The 7,266-nt window shown below is 49.7% G+C and overlaps 1 pseudogene; it reads right to left on the reverse strand.

The window, feature by feature from the left end:
* Positions 1-655: 655 nt before the first annotated feature.
* Positions 656-3,821, reverse strand: LOC123057158 (uncharacterized; annotated as a pseudogene).
* Between the last annotated feature and the right edge of the window lie 3,445 nt (positions 3,822-7,266).

The following is a 7,266-nucleotide window of genomic DNA, read 5'->3' on the forward strand; positions in this document are numbered from 1 at the left end:
GTCCAAACAACTGCTTATAATAGTTGGTAATGTAATCTTTCAGGTTTTCTTGACCAACTATCATTCCTTCATCTTATTCTAATTGGAAAATTCTCTTCTTACAATGCTTCCCATTAGCAATCATATGAAAGAATTGAGTGTTATCCTCGCCTTGGACGATTTTGCGAACTTTAGCTCGCAACGCCCACTTCAATTCCTCCTCGCGGTGAAGCTCTTTCAGCCGCAACTCCACCTCCATCTTAGTTTCCAGCTCACTGGTACCTAAGATAGAAGTTTCAGCTTTAACTTCTAGGGTCTGAATAAGTAGAAGGAGTCGCTCCTTCTCCGCCTTATATATCCCATCACTACTAGGAAAAAGGCTACTAGCAGCGCGGGTAAAATGGCTACTAGCAGCGCGGGTACCCGCGCTACTAGTATCGCGCTACAGCTAATAGTTAGTAGTAGCGTGGGAGGAACCCGCGCTACTACTAACTTTGTTAGTAGTAGCGTGTGCCACCCACGCTACTGCTATTACAGACCCGCGCTACTACTAATGAAGTAGTAGTAGCGTGCCTACAATACCAGCGCTACTAGTATCCTAAATACTAGTAGGGCACTTTTTTCCCAACGCTACTAGTAGAAAATTAGGAATTAAAAAATAAAAATAGATGCAGTATTCATGAATGGAGATCAAAGACACGTCCAGTGCAAAATAAATTTCACAGAACCACCTTAACACTTGTAGTGTTCATGGATTCAACATTCAACATCTCAACTCGAAGAGATCACGAGGACACGCACAACCATCATCAAAAGGTTGGTACCTTCCCTAGCGTTTCACCACCAACCTAACCAGACCACTTCTCTAGATGTATGTACAAAGCGTCGAGGTCCTCCATCTTGAGGAACTCCGGACGGTGGCGTCGTCCTCCACCTCGGTGACGTCCGAACGGTGGCGTCGAGGTCCTCCACCCCGGGGACCTCCTGCGTCGCAATCACCTGGACAATAATCTGTATGATGCGGTCGCGGGGCTTCACGGTGAAGTCTGCCTCTGAGTAGTTGAAAAGCACGACTCCCATCGGGCCGCAGTAGTCCTTGTCGATCACCCTGCACCCAGTCGAGAAAGTGAAAACTTGTTAGTTAGCTCCTGCTTGCGCAGGGTTCGGGGAAGGGTCCGGCCACTTCCAAAGACGATAATAAGATACAATAACTATGTCCAGGCTTGGAAGATTGAAAATAAATTAAAAGAGAAATGTATCCAAGATAATAACACACAACAATTAGATTGAAAACAAAGAAAGCACCTGCGCACGCTGCCCTTGCCCCCGGTCACTGGCTATATCCCAGTCTCGCACGTCCTCAGCTAGGATTTCATGGTTGTTGAACCTTTTTGCTCTGCAGGGAAGCATTATGGACAAGATCAAAGATAGTTTAAGAGACAGACCATAATCCCAGTTCGCTACAGGATATCATTTCAGCTTTAAATTACTAAAAATATCTTAATACAGGCGAACATGTGTTCACCTTTCTGATCTGCAGCAGCTTCACCTGCATCATATTTGGATACACCTTCTGCCTCAACCACACCGTTGACAACATCATGACGCTGTCATTTGCAGGTGCAAGAAACCCATCAGATGAATCACAGTATGTACAGTATGAGCAGTGCAAAATAGAAACATCTCTTGTCCTAATTTACCTGTTAGCATCATGGTACAGGTAAGAGTTGATTGCAACAGTCACATGGATCAAAAGGAACAACAGGATAAAACAGCAAAGCATAAATCATATGGACACACAGAACTAAACGAGCAAGGCTGTTCATTCAGGTTCAGAGGCAATCAACAAGATTACTGGTGAGGCGTGGCCCTCTCGCATTTCCACCGATTAACGCAACTGGCTAAGACGATGACGCGCACAGAGCAGCCTAGGCCCTCTCGCCACGGATGCGGCGTGCGAGCTGCAGAACAAAGTCTTGGTACTGTGCATATTCACTGAAGGTTAAACATTTTCTTTTACTGAAATCCCAGCTGCAGAACAAAGAAAGCGCCTACTGCTGGTAGCAAAACCAATATGTTTATGAGGAATATATAGATGTTTCAAATCAAAAGACCAAGTAGAATAGATAAATTTAGTCAGGAATCTGTTGTAGCATGGCAAACCCCTTGTTTCTAAATAACATGTATGCTAGTCTGTAGAGCTAGTTCACTGGGATTATTACTATGGTTTGTATGCTGGTTCATTTTCCATGAATTTCCCTCTAATTCAGCTTATCGACGGATGATTTTTTTAAGAGAAAACTAACTTTACATATACGTCACACATAGAAAAGGTCATATGCCATAAGTTTTTTCTATTAATTAGTGTGCTATCGCAAGAAAACTTAAATGAGAATGTACAAAAAGTAAAAAAAAGTTCCTGCAAGTCATAATATGGCTAGTCTGTACGTACTGGAACTGAACCACTTTGAATAATAAAAGCATCAGCAGGCAAAGACCAGAAGATCAGAATCTATTGTCTCTAAGGGCTTAGATCTCAAAAAACATATAAGATGCGTATGTAAAATATGGCAAAATGGGAACATACCATGCATGGAGTCCCTGTTATGAAATTTCAGTTATCTCACCAGTCCGCTGTAGGTTTTCCACTCGGCAGCGTCCACCGTCCATGTAGTTTCTCCACTCGGCAGCGTCCGCCGACGGCGGCGGCCTCCTGATTTGCTACAACCTGCCATCGGTATGCCTCCTCCGCTGCATCGTCCATCACTCATCTATGAGAAATAAATTAGACGTTGGATCTTCATATGTTCAGAACTTGGAACTAAAAATATTCAGATAGGCTTTACACCCAACAAAATTCAGATAGGCATGTAACTAAATTCTGCAACCGAATTTCTAGCAACAAGGAAGCACCCAGCAAAATTCAGATAGGAATTATACTAGATTCTGCAACGCAATGTTTATCTTACTCAGAAGCAGAGCAGGTATCCACCAAAATTCAGCCTCACAGCTACATGTAACCCAAATTCAGACATATTACATGTAACCCAAATTCCTCTACAACTGAACTTGTAACCACCAAATTCAGACAAGCCAGCAACCAAATCAATTGGGTCATCAGTGAGTCACCTACAGCACGACGGAGTTGATGACATCGGCGTAGCACCTGGTGCGGCGCCTCTCGACCTTGCCGAGCTTGTCGAGGTTGAGCACGACGACCATGGTGAGCATGGCGGCGACGCCGGCGCCGAGGGAGTGGCCCGTGAAGGTGAGCGTGTAGGCGGGGTACCGGTCGACAAGGTCCCGGAGCAGGTCGCACTCCCTGTCGAGCACCCAGCCGGCGACGCGGAGGAGGCCGTTGTGGATGTAGCCACCGTCGAAGCGGCGCTTGCCGAGGAGCAGCGCGTAGTCGGACTCGTGGCCGAGGTTGAGGCCGCGCAGCGCGAGCACGAAGTCGGCGTGCGAGTGGTCGAGGTAGATGAGGTAGGGCGTGACCCGGCCCCCCATATCGGCGTAGGTGCGGCGGCGCACGATGTTTGAGGGGTCGAGGAGGAGGGGCGGCAAGTGAGGAGGTCGGGCGGGGCGTAGTTGGCCATGACGAGGCGGCACATCCTGGGCACGGGCGCGAAGTCGGCGGCGGCGGCGTGGCCCCAGGTGGCGTTGTCGTGCTGGCCGGAGTGGACGCACCACTTCCACGCCCTACGGCGGGACGAGCCGTAGGCGGTGGCGGCGCTGGGGGCTGCGCGGGCGACTCCCCCTCCATGGCGGGTTGGGACTTGGGAGAGGAGGAGAGGAGGTGGGAGCGGAGACGGGATTGGGGATCTGGATCGGGCGTTGAGTTTTTTTTAGACATGGCGTGGGATGGTTGGTGGGGTGGGAGCAGATGCAGGTGGTAGCATGGGGTTTATAACCCACGCTACTACTAACGACTTAGTAGTAGCGTGGGTTTATAAACCGCGCTACTACTATAGCTGGTCCCGGAAGGCATGGTGGAAATCGCTTAGTAGTAGCGAGGGGTAAAAACCCGCGCTACTACTATCGGGTTATTAGTAGCGCGGTTTCCTCAAGCTCGCTACTGCTAATTAGCATTAGCGTTTGTTTTTAAACCGCGCTGCTGCTAAGATTCTGTGTATAAGGTTTTCCCTAGTAGTGCATGCGTATGCTTAGCCCATCCACGAAGGAACCTTCGGAGACGACGAATCTTGCATTGCCATCGCTCAATGGGCGACCTTCCTCCTGAGTCTTTAGCCCATTCTCTAGCTAACAACTCGAGGAACCCTTCTCTTTCAAACCATGCAAGTTCAAACGAGAAAATATTCTTGTTACCCACATGTGTTTGAGCACCCGAGTCAACCACTAACGGTGTGTGATCCGAGATACCTCGTGTCAACGCCTGCACTGTTACCAAGGGAAACTTCTGTTCCCATTCGACACTAGCTAAAACATGGTCAAGCTTCTCAAAAGTTGGTACCGGTAACGAGTTAGCCCAAGTGAATTTCCTACCTGAGAGCTCTATCTCTTTGAGATCCAAGCTTTCAATGATGGTATTGAACATAAACGACCATCTTCTATCAAAATTCTCATTATTCTTATCCTCCCTTCTTCGAATAGTGTTGAAATCACTCCCCACTAAGATAGGGAGCTGCTCGTTACCGTAGACACGGACCAGAGCGGCCAAGAAATCTGGCTTGAGTTCTGGTTGCACGGCTCCGTAAACCTCCACCAAAGCCCAATCAAATCCATCTGCCTTAGTTCTGACCCGAAACTTTACCGCAAACTCCCCCAAAACTACACTCCAACTTCCAAAGTTTCACACTTAACCCCAAGTAAAACCCCACCGGATCTTCCTCGAGGGGGGAGGCAATGCCAGTCGAAATCTACCCCCCCGGATAAAGTGCTAAGAAATTGTGAAGTGAAGTTGCCTCTTCCAGTCTCAGACAAAGCAATAAAATCCAAATGATGTTCAAGAGAAGCATCCGCTAGAAACCTTCTTTTAGCCAAGTCTTTAAGACCTCTACTATTCCAGAAAATGCCTCTCATATTTCATCATGAAATTTTTTAGAGGTACGGATCCTAGCACTTCGACGCGTAGCCGACATTGGATAAACCTTCCGTTTCCAAGTCCGTTTAGGCTTAATGCGATCTTCAGATCGGTCACCACACTCAGGCTCTGCCGCAATCACCAAAGACTCATCTACATGATTAGAGGTCTCAGGATAGGCAAACCCCTCATCCTCCTCCGTCTCCGGTAAAGCAGGGTCAAAATCGGCACACAAACCATCAAGAGCCCTAACCCCAAGCGCATCAATCTCCGACTCATTCATAGGTTTAATGGCAGCTATGTGACGAATCATTTCTAATGTTCGTTCAGCTTCCAAATCCAGAATGTCATTAACTGACCTAGATATCTCCATATCATTATTACCAAGCGATACTCCTAATTGTTTTGCATTGTGAACAATTTCATCATTGGTAAAATGCATAATTGAATTCGACTTATTGACAGACATACCAGTGGAGATCTCGACGACAAGCAGCTTGGCCGCCCTCATAGCACACCTCAGCTGCATGTCATCAACGTCCGACTGCTCCTGCAGCCTCCCGCTGATCCGCCTCCCCTCAGAGACAGGATCCGGGATCCCACCAAAGGCGATGACCTCCTCGCGCGAAGCTCTGCTAGGGGAAAGGCCTCCTGCCTGTCCCCCAACAGCGGTGACCCGGGCCGGTACCACTGGCGCAGCACCACAAGACGACGACAACTTCCGCGGCCTGTCCACGGAAGTCCCGCCGAAAGCCGAGACCGGCGAGACTAGCCTAGGGCGCTCCGGGGAGTGTGGCGACGAAATGGCCACGCCACCCGACCCGCCCTGTGAAGCAGGACGCGTCCTGGCAGGAGGGGATACGGCGGCCTCCTGCACGCCCACTCATCCGCAAGCATCCGACGTCAAGGGAGGGAGCTTCGAGCTCGCCCTCGGCGCCGACGGCGACGGCAACTCGGAGAGCCGGGCCTCCTGCCCGTCACCTCCAACCGAGACCATCGTCGCAGCCACCTCCACCATAGCCGGCGAAAAGGTAAGAGAAGAGGGACGGGCCTCCCGTCCCTTGGCACCTCCCATCTCAACAGGCTTTGTCACGCACGGAGTCACCACAGGGCTCACAGGAACAACTCAGTCGCACCAAAGCCTAGGCAGAGCTGAGAACGCCCCCAAGGAACCAAGCTGCAAAGTGCTCATCGGGACTGCACCAGTTGACCCAACAGGAGCAGAGTCACCAGAATCAGACGGACCCGAAGGCCCCTTGGCCTTATCATCATTACTCTTAGCAGAATCATCCTGGCTCCCCGAAGCACCTCCTCCCTCAGAGGTGTCCATGGGATTATCATTCTCAAACTCATTGAAAAGGTTAGGATCCTCATACTCAACATCCAACTAATACAGAATGCCTTCATGTGTCCAAGGCACCACGTCCGGCAGGAACTCAATGTTAGCAACACTGACAAGTAAACCTGCCACCCCGTGAGCCCGTGTGAACTGCATATCCACCTGCTCAGTTTTGCCAATCAAAGAACCCAGGCTCCATGTCACCAAAAAGCTGTCCAGGGGATCAGATGGCGCCCCAGAGAAACGTACCCAAATCCGAGTTAACGGTGTGCCCTGCGGCTCCTTCTTTTTCCACTCATCAAACTGCAACACAAAACTAGTGCCCGGGACCCTGCTCATACCGAACTTGAGGATTCTCAGCTGATCGTCCTTAGACAGGAAATCTACTTTGTAAGTTGTATCTGTGAGCTTGAGCAACGACCACTGAAAATTACCTGGAGCGAGCTTCCTCGACTGCTGAATGATCCGCGCCTCGGTCAACGGTCCATGAACCACCGGGGAAAGAGGTCTCCACCGCGGGTGCCAAGGGTTCCACACTGGGAGACTCGAAAAACATCAACTCCGAGCAGCAAACCCCGTATATATGAACAGAAGGTTTAGGCCCCAACATAAGAGGACACTCGGCAGCTGTATGTTTAGGTTTCCAGCACAAGTCACATAACTCTACAGTGCATTCAACCAAAAAGTGTCCCGGTTCACGACAACGGAAACAGGTTAGCTTCTTCTTTTTAGCCACCCACTTGGACACCTTGTCAACCTCGGACTTCTCCGTACCTTTCTCAGAAGTAGAATCTCCAGTCTGCATGGGCTTCGGCAACGTGACTTCAGTCAGGGCTTGAACCGTCTCTACCGCCACCTGCGGTAGAGCCGATCCACCGTCGGCCACCTCCATCTCAGCAGAAGTCTT

The sequence above is a fragment of the Triticum aestivum genome, chromosome 3A (assembly GCF_018294505.1).
Source record: "Triticum aestivum cultivar Chinese Spring chromosome 3A, IWGSC CS RefSeq v2.1, whole genome shotgun sequence".
Taxonomy (NCBI): Eukaryota; Viridiplantae; Streptophyta; class Magnoliopsida; order Poales; family Poaceae; genus Triticum; species Triticum aestivum.